Raw genomic sequence first — 14,668 nt, 5'->3', positions numbered from 1 at the left:
GAGCGGATAATTTATACGCTTTTTGGCATTGTTTTTACATAGTTTTTAGTATGATTTAGTTAGTTTTTAGTATATTTTTATTAGTTTTTAATTAAAATTCACATTTCTGGACTTTACTATGAGTTTGTGTGTTTTTCTGTGATTTCAGGTATTTTCTGGCTGAAATTGAGGGACCTGAGCAAAAGTCAGATTCAGAGGTTGAAGAAGGACTGCAGATGCTGTTGGATTCTGACCTTCCTGCACTCAAAGTGGATTTTCTGGAGCTACAGACCTCCAAATTGCGCGCTTCCAATTGCGTTGGAAAGTAGACATCCAGGTCTTTCCAGAAATATATATCCGTCTATACTTTACTCGAGTTTAGACGACTCAAACTGGCGTTGAACGCCAGTTCCATGTTGCAGTCTGGCTTTCAGCGCCAAAAACAAGTTGCAAAGTGGAGTTCAACGCCAGAAACACGTTACAAACTGGCGTTCAACTCCAAGAATGACCTCTCCACGTGTAAGCTTCAAGATCAGCCCAAGCACACACCAAGTGGGTCCCGGAAGTGGATTTTTGCATTATTTACTCATTTCTGTAAACCCTAGTAACTAGTTTAGTAAAAATAGGACTTTTTACTATTGTATTTACATCTTTGGATTATCTTTTGATCCTTTGATCATGTTTTGGGGGCTGGCCATTCGGCCATGCCTGAACCTTTCACTTATATATTTTTCAACGGTAGAGTTTCTACACACCATAGATTAAGGTGTGGAGCTCTGCTGTTCCTCAAGGATTAATGCAAAGTACTACTGTTTTTCTATTCAATTCAACTTATTCCGCTTCTAAGATATTCATTCGCACTTCAACATGAATGTGATGATCGTGACAAAATCATCATCATTCCCCTATGAACGCGTGCCTGACAACCACTTCCGTTCTACCTTCGATTGAATGGATATCTCTTGGATATCTAATACAGGGGACCGAGTCCAAGTTATTAACGTCTTCGTGGTATAAGTTAGAACCCATGGATGGACATTCCTGAGATTTGAAAAGTCTAAACCTTGTCTGTGGTATTCCATTACTTGGTAACGGTGCTAAAAACTCAATACGCACGTTCATGATCTTATATCTGTTTCACAACTTCGTACAACTAAGATTACGTGAGTAAGGGTCGATCCCACAGAGATTGTCGGTATGAAGCAAGCTATGGTCATCTTGTAAATCTCAGTTAGGCAGATATTAAATTGTATTAAGAGATTATAGTGGATGAAAATTAAAAAAAGATAGGGATACTTATGTAAAACATTGGTGAGAATTTCAGATAAGCGTATAGAGATGCTTTCGTTCCTCTGATCTCTGCTTTTCTGCTGTCTTCATCCAATCAATCCTACTCCTTTCCATGGCAAGCTTTATGTAGGGCATCACTGTTGTCAATGGCTATATCCCATCCTACTGTGAAAATGGTCTAATGCGCGGTCACTGCATGGCTAATCATCTATCGGTTCTCGATCATACTGGAATAGGATTTACTATCCTTTTACGTCTGTCACTACGCCTAGCACTCGCGAGTTTGAAGCTCGTCACAGCCATCCCTTCCTAGATCCTACTCGGAATACCACAGACAAGGTTTAGACTTTTCAGATCTCAGGAATGTCCATCCATGGGTTCTAACTTATACCACAAAGACGCTAATAACTCGGACTCGGTCCCCTGTATTAGATATCCAAGAGATATCCATTCAATCGAAGGTAGAACGGAAGTGGTTGTCAGGCACGCGTTCATAGGGGAATGATGATGACTTTGTCACGATCATCACATTCATGTTGAAGTGCGAATGAATATCTTAAAAGCGGAATAAGTTGAATTGAATAGAAAAATAGTAGTACTTTGCATTAATCCTTGAGGAATAGCAGAGCTCCACACCTTAATCTATGGTGTGTAGAAACTCTACCATTGAAAAATACATAAGTGAAAGGTTCAGGCATGGACGAATGGCCAGCCTCCAAAACGTGATCAAAGGATCAAAAGATAATCCAAAGATGTAAATACAATAGTAAAAAGTCCTATTTATACTAGACTAGCTACTAAGGTTTACAGAAGTAAGTAATTGATGTAGAAATCCACTTTGGGGGCCCACTTGGTGTGTGCTTGGGCTGAGCTTGAAGTTTACATGTGGAGAGGTCATTCTTGGAGTTGAACGCCAGTTTGTAACGTGTTTCTGGCGTTGAACTCCACTTTGCAACTTGTTTCTGGCGCTGAACGCCAGACTGCAGCATGGAGCTGGCGTTGAATGCCAGTTTACATCGTCAATCCTTATTCAAAGTGATGTGTGGAAAACGATCCAACATAAAACTCATCGGCAAGTGGACCGGGTCGCATCAAGTAATAATAACTCACATGAGTGAGGTCGATCCCACAGGGATTGAAGGATTGAGCAATTTTAGTTTAGTGGTTGATTTAGTTAAGCGAATCAAGTATTGGTTGAGTTGTTTGTAATTGACAGAAACTAAATTGCTTGAAATGTAAAGGGAGAGGGGTAAATTGTAGGAAATTAAAGAGCAAAGAATATAAATAAGCTGAATCTTAAAGAACAAGAAATGTAAATTACAGAAACTTAGATTGCAAGAAATGTAAATGGCTGAATGTTAAAGTGTAAGAAATGTAAATTGCTTGAATTATAAAAGGAATTGGGAATTGGGATTGCAGAATTTAAATGAGAACAAGTGAATTGTAATTAAACAGAAGAGTAGAAGGTCAATTGAAGTAAAGTAGATCTAAACAGAAAAGTAAAAATGCTTGAGAAATTAAAACAGAAAGTGATGCTTAATTTGCAGCAATTAAAAAGATGTTGAAGATCTCAGGAGTGGAAGAGACTAGAAAACAAGTCTAGATCTCAAATCCTTCCTTGATCCAACAAGAGCAATTGCAAAAGGAAATGAAAAGTAAGTTGCAGAAATAAATTGCAGAAGAGTAAAAGAAGATGCAGTAAACAGAAATTGAAATTCAATTATGCAGAAGAAATAAACAAGAGATCTCAAGGTGAGATTGAAACAGAAGTTCTTTAATTCTTCACCCAAGATCAAAAGCAAGAAAAGAAAAGAGTGTTCAAGCAAGAACAAGGAAGAAGAGAGATCAATTCCCCTTCCTAATTCTCCAAGATCCAAGTTGAAAGTAAAGAGCTCTCAAAATTACAAAAATGGAAATTCAAAGAAGAAAAATTCAAAAGTAAGTAAAAGGGTAAGTAAAAGTCTCCTTTCCTAAATCTAACTAACACCTATTTATACACTTCCTAAATTGGATCTAAGAATTTGGGTGGGCTCTAAAATTTGGTGAAGAAATGAATTAATTTGAATTTTTGATGAATTTTTGGCCCATGGTGCACCTCCCAGGGGAGAGTTCGGCTCTTGGCAAGAGCTTTGGCCAAGAGCTTTGGTTCCCTTTCCTTGCTAAAGTGTTGCGTGCCCTTCCCTTGTGACAAGAGAACAAAGCTCTTTGTAAGAGCTTGAAAGCTCTTGGCAAGAGCTTTACTTGTCCTTGAGGTCCTTGGTTCAAGTCTTGGGTGGAGCACTTGTGGAGCTAATTTCCTTGGCACAAGAGGAGCGCCTAAAGCTTTGCTTCCTTGAGGTGCCCGGTTCAATCCTTGGTGAAGGAAGTTGCTGGCCATTTTCCTTGGCAAATGAGTGGCGCACAAGGCCTTGCTTCCTTGAGGGACTTAGTTCGAACCTTGGTGAGTGAAAACAAGCTAATTTTGGCTTGTTTTTCCTTGTGAAGTAGCACTGGCCCCTTCCCCTTGGTCATGGGTTCAAGTCTTGGTTAGTGCATTAATGAGCTTTTCCTTCTTGATTTTCTCCAAGGCATGCCCGAAAAAGCTCTTTGGCAAGAGCTTCAAAGCTCTTGGCAAGAGCTTGGCTCTTGTTTCCTTCTTCCATGTGCTCTTGATAAAGCTCTTGGCAAGAGCTTGGCTTCTGATTCTTTGAAGGAAAGCTCTCCACATGAGCTTTAAAGCTCTTGGCAAGAGCTTTATACCCTTGTTTCTTGAATGCATCCACGCTTCTCTTCCTTGTGCCACACTTTCTTTCTTTGCTTAGATCATGCTCCTTAGGCTACGCTTTTCTTATTTTTTTTCTTTTCTTCACCTACAAGTAATCAAAACAACCAATCAAAGTATCACAAAATTCACAAAGCTTAAAATTCATTTAAAACCAATTAATTTTATTTTAAACTTCATGATTTTGTATCAATTTAAAGGGTGGTTGATTGATTCAAAGAAACCATGCAATTCCACTCCAAATTGCTAACTTACAATACAAGAAAGTGCATAAAACCTAATAAAAACAAAGAAAAAGACTAGTAAAACTAGGCTAAGATGACTTGTCATCACAACACCAAACTTAAAACTTGCTTGTCCCCAAGCAAGAAGATAATTATGCTCAAAGGTTCTTTCAATTGGAATGGATTGACGAATAAGTTGTACTGTCCTGTGAGTGAAGTGATTAAGTGACAGTGGGGTGAACTCTAAATTATATGCTCATACAAGGGCTTCAGTGCTTACTAGTCCCTAGATCCTGGAAGTCTTAGGTCCTAGGACTTTCATCCAAATGGTATCATGGAGATCTCTTTATATGTAATCACCTTGAAGCAGCTTATGATTTCTATGTTTTGGCCTTGACTCTAAGTGTCATGTCTCAAAGCGGCTCTTTAGATAAGCTTTCAATCAATACTCCTAAACCAGTTAGTTTTAAGGTATTAGGTGTTAAAGCACCCCTAAGGATTTACTTGCTCAAGCCACTCTCTTTGACACATTCGACCACAAGCATTTACTAGGATAGCAACTCTTTGAGTTCTTGTTTCTTTCTTCTTTTCTGCCTAATAATTGATGCTCAGAGCCTTGGGCCATGTTCTTTTGTTTTTGTATTTTCTTTATTTTCTCTTGTTTGCTGCTTCTTTGATCAATAAATGTTTGAAAATCTCCATAATACTTCTTTGAACTCTATGTCCTGCCTATGAGCTCCCATGCAAGTTTTCATAAGCATGCAACCTCAATGCATAATCGTATAACTAGAATCACCACTTCTCCTAATCTTTTGCTTGCCTCAAAATTGTTTAATTCCTCAATCCTTCTTTTCAAAAAACTTTCATGTGGTGCATTTTTGAGATATTGAGTTCAAACAAGTTTGGAGATTATAGGGTTGTGAATGATCAAGCATCTTAATTATTGAATTATAGAGAAACTATGCTAGACAGGAAGACAGATAGGGGTATATTATCACTTTCAATCATAGCAGTGATGCAAAATAATCACTCAACAATACAACCTTTTGAAGTTTGCTTGCTTTACTCCTCATCATCATCATTGCTGGTCTTTACATTCCTTTTTCCTCTTTTTGGTTGACGATGCTTAATTCTTCCAAAAGCTTGTATGATACTCTGCAATGATATTGAAAGTTGCTTGTTCCCAAGCACTTGAAAAATGGTTAGCATGCATGAGTTATTTGTGGGCTTTTAAACTTACTTTGGTGTGGGAACACCAAACTTAGTACCTTGCCGATGGTTCTCATGCATCAGACTGACCATATGTAGTACTTTTTTTTCTTTACCAATGATAATAAAACTAAAGATTAGGAAACAGTAGAATAGTTAACTAGTTTATCTAAATGTTTGAAGCTAGCATTGTGCCGAAGGTGAGAATATGTTTTATGATGAAATTTTGGTGGAACACCAAACTTAGAATACTTCATTCTCCCTTATATTGTTTTGGTGTGCAACACCAAACTTAGCCTCTTGCAGTATAGATAAAACTAATTGACCTTTTTATTAAAATAGCTATGAAAAGATAACTTTCTCAGGTTGGGTTGCCTCCCAACAAGCACTTCTTTATTGTCACTAGCTTGACATCCTCCATCCTCTGATCATGGAAGTTGAAGCTTCTGTTTCCTTTGATTTTCTCCTCTTACTGTGGGCTTTCTTTTCTCCATTTCTTCTTGAGGGACTTCTCTGTGGTGCTTTTCTTTGATGATTGCTTATTTTCCCGTAGCCCTCTTCTCACTTGCCTCTATGATTGCTTTCCCTTTCTCACACCTGGCAACTTTCTCATTGTCTTTCAGGTTGTCTTCAGTGGCTCTGGGGGAAGTATTTGCCCTTTCCTCACCCATTTCTGCAAGGTGCTTAGCTAGTTGTGCCATTTGCTTCTCAATTCTTTTGATTGAGGTTTCCTGGTTCTGTGTTATCTCATCTTGGTGCCTCATCATTCTCTCTATTAAGATCTCCAAGTTGGTGATCCTCTGAGAGTCTTGCGAGATTGGTTGGTTGTGAGGTGTCTGAGGTTGGAAGGGTGAGTGTTGTGGTGGTGGTGTGTAGTGGTTGATGTTGGTATGGTGGTGTTTTTGCTGGTTTGGGAGATTGGGGTTGTTGTGGTTGAAGTCCCTTGGTCCTTGATTTTGGTGCTCACTCCTCCTCCAGTTGTAATGAGTCCTCCAGGGTTGGTTGTACACATCACTTTGGAACTTGTGTTGGAACATGCTTGAGGTACTACTTGGAGAGTGTGATTACTCATGATTTTGTTGCCCACAGTTAATTGCTCCAAAACCTTTTTCAGATTGATTCCAACCATGGGGATTTTGAGGTAGGTTATGTGCATTTGCCACAGCAGTTCGCAGCTCATCGATTTTTCTGTCCATCAGTTCTAGTTGTTGCTGAAGCTGTTGATGTATCTGCTTGCTTTGGGCCATGATTGTACTAACACCTTCAATTTCTACTACTCCCTTCTCTTGTGTGAATGATTGCACTTCTACCTTTAGTGTATCAATTCCCTGGGGTTGTTTTAGCTTGGCTAGGAATTCACTCATTAGATCCTCCCATCCGATTATGTTTCCTTGTGGGAAGGCTTCAAGCCATTGAGCAACATCGTTCATGATAATGAGCGGATGCTTCAATTCATGTGTTGCATTGTTATCTGGGGTGAGGACACTACTCCCATAGTAGCTAGGATTCGTTGACATTTCCTTCATGATCTGCACAGTCACAAACAGTCTAAATGAAGATTGAATATACTCATACCAAAATATGGTCAGAGGGTTAGTTGACACAATATGTCAAACAGTTAATAGACTTGAAAGACCAATAGGAGAAAATTGTTTCTCTCGTATATTCAATCAAGCAACGGCATAGGATTCACACCGAGCCAGAAAAACCAGAAGAACTCCACTCTATTGCTAAAGTGGGGTTTTAGTTAGCTTAAGCAAAAATTCAAACAGTTAGTGGGTTAATCAAGAGTTAAAGAAACAGAAAAGAAAAAGTTCTTGATCTAGATCTCCACTTCACTTAATCATTGTCAATCTAATTCAATCCCCGGCAACGGCGCCAAAAACTTGATGTGTGGAAAACGATCCAACACAAAACTCACCGGCAAGTGGACCGGGTCGCATCAAGTAATAATAACTCACATGAGTGAGGTCGATCCCACAGGGATTGAAGCATTGAGCAATTTTAGTTTAGTGGTTGATTTAGTTAAGCGAATCAAGTATTGGTTGAGTTGTTTGTAATTGACAGAAACTAAATTGCTTGAAATGTAAAGGGAGAGGCGTAAATTGCAGGAAATTAAAGAGCAAAGAAAGTAAATAAGCTGAATCTTAAAGAACAAGTAATGTAAATTGCAGAAACTTAGATTGTAAGAACTGTAAATGGCTGAATCTTAAAGTGCAAGAAATGTGAATTGCTTGAATTATAAAAGGAATTGGGAATTGGGATTGCAGAATTTAAACGAGAACAAGTGAATTACAATTAAATAGAAGAGTAGAAGGTGAATTGAAGTAAAGTAGATCTAAACAGAAAAGTAAAAATGCTTGAGAAATTAAAACAGAAAGTGATGCTTAATTTGCAGTAATTAAAAAGATGTTGAAGATCTCAGGAGTGGAAGAGACTAGAAAACAAGTCTAGATCTCAAATCCTTCCTTGATCCAACAAGAGCAATTGCAAAAGGAAATGAAAAGTAAGTTGCAGAAATAAATTGCAGAAGAGTAGAAGAAGATGCAGTAAACAGAAATTGAAATTTAATTATGCAGAAGAAGTAAACAAGAGATTTCAAGGTGAGATTGAAACAGAAGTTCTTCAATTCTTCACCCAAGATCAAAAGCAAGAAAAGAAAAGAGTGCTCAAGCAAGAACAAGGAAGAAGAGAGATCAATTCCCCTTCCTAATTCTCCAAGATCCAAGTTGAAAGTAAAGAGCTCTCAAAATTACAAAAATGGAAATTCAAAGAAGAAAAATTCAAAAGTAAGTAAAAAGGTAAGTAAAAGTCTCCTTTCCTAAATCTAACTAACACCTATTTATACACTTCCTAAATTGGATCTAAGAATTTGGGTGGGCTCTAAAATTTGGTGAAGAAATGAATTAATTTGAATTTTTGATGAATTTTTGGCCCATGGTGCACCTCCCAGGGGAGAGTTCGGCTCTTGGCAAGAGCTTTGGCCAAGAGCTTTGGTTCCTTTTCCTTGCTAAAGTGTTGCGCGCCCTTCCCTTGTGACAAGAGAACAAAGCTCTTTGCAAGAGCTTGAAAGCTCTTGGTAAGAGCTTTACTTGTCCTTGAGGTCCTTGGTTCAAGTCTTGGGTGGAGCACTTGTGGAGCTAATTTCCTTGGTACAAGAGGAGCGCCTAAAGCTTTGCTTCCTTGAGGTGCCCGGTTCAATCCTTGGAGAAGGAAGTTGCTGGCCATTTTCCTTGGCAAATGAATGGCGCACAAGGCCTTGCTTCCTTGAGGGACTTAGTTCGAACCTTGGTGAGTGAAAACAAGCTAATTTTGGCTTGTTTTTCCTTGTGAAGTAGCGCTGGCCCCTTCCCCTTGGTCATGGGTTCAAGTCTTGGTGCGCTTTCTTTCTTTGCTTAGATCATGCTCCTTAGGCTACGCTTTTCTTATTTTTTTTCTTTTCTTCACCTACAAGTAATCAAAACAACCAATCAAAGTATCACAAAATTCACAAAGCTTAAAATTCATTTAAAACCAATTAATTTTAGTTTAAACTTCATGATTTTGTATCAATTTAAAGGGTGGTTGATTGATTCAAAGAAACCATGCAATTCCACTCCAAATTGCTAACTTACAATACAAGAAAGTGCATAAAACCTAATAAAAATAAAGAAAAAGACTAGTAAAACTAGGCTAAGATGACTTGTCATCACAAAGTATGGACTATTATATATTGTTGGAAAGCCCTGGATGTCTACTTTCCAACGCAATTGGAAGCGCGCCATTTGAAGTTCTGTAACTCCAGAAAATCCACTTTGAGTGCAGGGAGGTCAGAATCCAACAGCATCTGCAGTCCTTCTTCAACCTCTGAATCTGATTTTTGCTCAGGTCCCTCAATTTCAGCCAGAAAATACCTAAAATCACAGAAAAACACACAAACTCATAGTAAAGTCCAGAAATGTGATTTTTTAAGTAAAAACTAATAAAAATATACTAAAAACTAACTAAATCATACTGAAAACTATGTAAAAACAATGCCAAAAAGCGTATAAATTATCCACTCATCATTGGGCCTTTGTTGAAGTAAGAAAGAATAGGTCTCATAATGTTGAAGAGGGCAATTGGCAAATCACCTTTTTGATCTTCATGGGTGCTCAATTAAACTGGTGCTAGTATTAACATTGGCCTCAACGTTTGCAAGAAAATGTTGAATCAAACGTTGGCTTGAGAAAGAATTTCCAAAGGACTGGGCGTTGGTGCCAACGTTGGACTCAACGTTGGTGCACCAACGTTTTTCCACCCACGGGTGAGCGTCGCCTACGCGTACGCGTCAAAACGGCGTTTTGCGCGTGTGCATCGCTCACGCGTGGGTGTATCTGGCCAAAATATGCAATCACGCGTACGCGTGGTCCACGCGTGAGCGTCGATTGCAATTCTTCAAATCCAATTTTTGGGTAGCTCATCGCGGACGTTGGAGGCAACGTTTGAGGTAGCGTTGGACCTCCAACGTTTGTTTGGTTACGCGCACGCGTGAATGGTCAATTTTTCCATTGCACGCGTGCGTGTGACTCATGCTTATGTGTGGATTAAGAATTTTTCCACTTTCACGCATACGCGTCACCCAAAATTTTTCTGGCTCCAGAATTGAAAACCATTGAAGATGTTGGAGGTAACGTTGGACCTCCAACGTTCTTTCCAACACCAGCACCAGCATTGACGGGCGGAAAATTACCGATTTAGAATTTATAATAAGAACACCATTGCAAGTACAGTTCTTAACCAATGAAAATTTCGCTTATCAATTTAAAAAGAGTTGTCACAATTTAAGAATAAAATACTGGGAGTAGAATTTCCTGGTCGTCTCCCAACGAGTTGACAAAAGAGTGCAATTTATTGGTCAGGAATTTTCTGAGAAATTTTGGAGTTGGAAAACGAAAAATAAAATGATTATTAATTAATGCAATAAAAATTAACAAGAGGTTTTATATATTTGAAATAGAAAGCCTTGACTGGGAGAAGATTAATCAGAATTTCTATCCTTGTTGAAATGTCTGAAGTATAATAGTAAGAGGTTGTTATTCAACTTAGTTATCCTTTACCTAATAAAGGAAAGTCAAGTAACTAACCAACTCTGATTCACAAGTCCTAATCCTCTCCTAGGGAAGGATTAGAGTAAGTGACTAGAGAGTCAGCCAACAACTTCCAATTACAAATTAACACTTGGGTATTCCAATTCAAGGGTCTCCTATTAATCAACTCCCAGGTCAAGTTGGGAGTCTACTCCATTGACATGAGTGCCATTTTCATAAACATATAAAGGGAGTGAAAAGAAGACATGGTAATTCAAATATGGTAATAACAGAAAATTAATTAAAGGTAAAAATAACTCTTTGCGTTAATAAATTCCAAAATCGAAGATATCCATATGTAACTCGGAACAAACTGAATAGAAAGTAAAAGAGTAAGGATTGATGAAAGCAAACTGTAATGATATAGACATCAAACGGAGGTTGTAACTCTTTGCAATATTCAAATCAAAAGCACAAAATTAGAAATCTATGAAGGTGAAGAACCCTAGAGGGAGTAGTAGTTTTCTCTCTAAGATTCAAAGCTAAAACTAAAATTGTGTAAAAATGAATGTGTCTTGAGTTTCTACTTGTCCCCTGGCTCTAGTATGTGTTTATGGGCCAAAAACTGGGTCTAAAACCAACCCAAAATTGCCCCCAGCATCTTCTGTAATTTCTGCATGTGGCGCACATCACGCATACGCGTAAGTCATGCGTACGCGTCGATGGTCTTCTGCGCGTGTCACGCGTGCGCGTCAGTCACGCATGCGCATCGATATGCGACTTTGCTGGTCACGCGTATGCGTCAGTCGCGCGTGCGCGTCGCTGTAAAAAGCTCCAAGTCACGCGCACGTGTGAGCCATGCGTGCGCGTCGATCCTCGCTAGTCATCTCCTTTATTTATTGTGTTCCTACCATTTTTGCAAGCTTCCTCTCCATCCTCTAAGCTATTCCTTCCCTATATAGCCTGGAAACACTTAATACACAAATCACGGCATCGAATGGTATAAAGGGGAATTAAAAATACAAAATTCAAAGGCTTAGGAAGCAAGTTTTCAATCATAGAACCAAATTGGGAAGGATTTGTAAAACCATGCAAATTGTATGAATAAGTGTGCAAAGAATTGATAAAAACCACTCAATTTAGCACAAGATAAATCATAAAATAGTGGTTTATCAATCTCCCCACACTTAAACATTGGCATGTCCCCATGCTAAGCTCAAGGAGACCAAAAGAATGAATGGGATAAAGTAAGACTCATGCAATGCAACCTATGTATATGAATGCAACTATATGTTAAGATGTTTTTGCCTACTTAGTTAAAAGTAAACAAGTTCTCCAAGACAAACATAAATCAGATTCCACTAATTCAAATCACACAATAAAAGACAAGTAAACTTGTAAGAAGATAGCTCATGAAAGCAGGGAACATAGAATCAAGCATTGAACCCTCACTGGAAGTGTATATATACTCTAATCGCTCAAGTGTCTAGGGTTAATCCACTATACTCTTCTCTAGTCGTGCTTTCTAAAACTTTGTTCTTCGTCTAACCAATCAACAAATATTTAGTGTACAAATACAAATATCATGAGGTCTTTTCAAGGTTGTAATGGGGCTAAGGTAAGGGTGAGGATATATGTATGGCCAAGTGAGCTATAATATGAATCTTTGACTAACCTAAGTTTTCACCTAATACACAAACACTCTATATAACTCTAAAATCATCCCTAGCTACCCAAAAATCCCACTTTTGCATCACATACTCATGTATCAATTTTTTTAATTCCATTGATGACAAGTCATCTTATGCTAGCTTTTCAAGCATTTTTCACTTGTTTCATTAGGTTTTATGCACTTTCTTGCATTATAAGTAAGTGGTTTGGAGTGGAATTGCATGGTTTTGTTGAATCAATCAACCACCCTTTAATTAATACTAAATCATGAGGTTTAAGCTAAAATTAATTGGGTTTTGAATGAATTATAAACCTTGTGAATTTGGTGATACTTTGATTGGTTGTTTTGATTATTTGTAGGTAAAGAAAAGAAGAAAACAAGAAAGCGTAGCCTAAGAAGCGTGGCCCAAGGAAGAGAAAAGTGTGGCAAAAAAAACAAGGAAGCGTGGCACATTGAAGGAGGAAAGCCACATCGCTCTCTTCAAGAGCTCAATGCTCTCCAAGGGAGCATTATAATGATCCAAGAAAGCAAGGCTTGGATGTTACGCTCTCCTTGAGAGCTGAGCACTATAATGAACCAAGGAAGAAAGGGAAGAAGCACAATGCTCAGCTCTTGCCAAGAGCATTATCGGGGGCCTTCCAAAAATAAAGTCAAGGAAAAAGCTTGCCAATGCTTGCCACAAGGTTCGAACTCATGAGCAAGGGGGAGTGGGGAGCGCTACTCACAAAGGAAAATAAGCCAAAAATGGCTAAAATGCCACCCCCAAGGATCGAACCAAGCACCTCAAGGAAACAAGCAATAAGGTGCCACTTTGTGCACAAAAGAAAGAGGCCAGTGCATGTATCCCCAAGGTTTCGAACTTGAGACCTCACCAAGGCAAAGGGAGTGCTGCGCTCTTGCCAAGAGCTGAGCGCAACTCTCCTTATTCCTTGATGTATGAGGTGCGAGTGTGACACGGCCAGGGAAGCATGACACGCACAATTTGGCACAGTTAAGGAGCTTGGTGCGCGCAAGATAAGCCTCAAGGTAGCAAAGGGAGTGCTGCGCTCTTGGGGAGAGCTGAGCGCGACCCTGATGCTGTCCAGGGAGCTTGGAACGCTACAAAGGGCCAAGGGAATGAGCACCAATGCTGCGCTCTCCCCACCAACTGAGCACACTATTGGGAACAAGCACCCATGGGCCAAGATTGAACAAAAATTCAATTTAAATTCAATTCTTCACCAAATTAAAAAGCCTACTCCAAATTCTAAAATCCAAAAATAGGAAGTGTATAAATAGAAGCTAGTTTGAGTTAGAGAGGACCTTTTTGCTTACTTTTGAATTGTTAATTTTATTTTCTAGCTTTGGAGGTTTGGAAATTGAGGAGATAATTGAATTCTCTTCTTCTTTGTTCTTGCCTCAACCCTTTTCATCTTTGTTTTGGATCTTGGGTGGAGAATTGACAAAATTCTGTTTCAATCCCACCTTGATATCTCTTTGCTTGTTTTCTGCCTAATTCTAGAAACTGTGATTTGAATCCAAATTCTGTTTACTGCTCTCTTCTACTTCTTCTGCAATTTACTCTTCCATTTCGTTTGCAATTGTTCTTGGTTGGATCAAGGAAGGAATTGAGATCTAGACTTGTTTTCTAGTCTCCTCCAACCTTGAGATCTTCAACTTCCCTTGAACTATTGCAATTGAGCTACAGTCTGCTTTCTGTTTGGATTTTCAACAATTGTTCTTTTCTGTTTAGATCTGTTGCATTTCAATTCATACTTTACTTCTCTGATTTATGCTATTTACTTTCTCTTGTTTAATTTCTGCAATCCCAACTCCCAAATCCTTTTATGATTCAAGCCTTTTACATTTCTTGCACTCTAAGTTTCATCTATTTACGTTTCTTGCTATTTAAGTTTCTGCACTTTACATTACTTGCACTTTAAGATTCAGCTCTTTTAATTCTTCTGCACTTTAAATTCTTGTCAATTATCCCTCTCCCTTTAAATTTCATGCAATTTAGCTTCTGTTGGATACAAATCACTCAAATCAACTCTTGTTCGCTTGACTAAATCAACCACTTAACTAAAATTGCTCAATCCTTCAATCCCGGTGGGATCGACCTCACTCTAAGTGAGTTATTACTACTTGATGCGACCCGGTACACTTCCCGGTGAGTTTTAGGTGTTGGAATTCCGTTTCCAACCTATCATCCATCACATATGCATTGATCTTTTTATTGAACTTAGCATTGGGGTGATTTTATCCCCTATATATATATATATATATATATGAAAGCATAATATATTAATGCATATGGTTTTTTTTTTCAATTTTTTTCACATGAGTAAGCACCCAAATTCCTAATATTTTTGTCAATAAAACATAACACCTTCTCATCAACCCAAGTTCTCATAATTCTCCACACTTAGTTGACACACAATCTCTATCTTAAGCTAACCAAAGGTTCAAATGGGGTAATTAATTATTTTTTTGCTTAAGACTAGTG

Source organism: Arachis ipaensis, chromosome B02 (genome assembly GCF_000816755.2).
Source record: "Arachis ipaensis cultivar K30076 chromosome B02, Araip1.1, whole genome shotgun sequence".
NCBI lineage: Eukaryota > Viridiplantae > Streptophyta > Magnoliopsida > Fabales > Fabaceae > Arachis > Arachis ipaensis.
The sequence above is the reverse complement of the archived record's forward strand: the minus strand, read 5'-3'. Positions refer to the sequence as shown.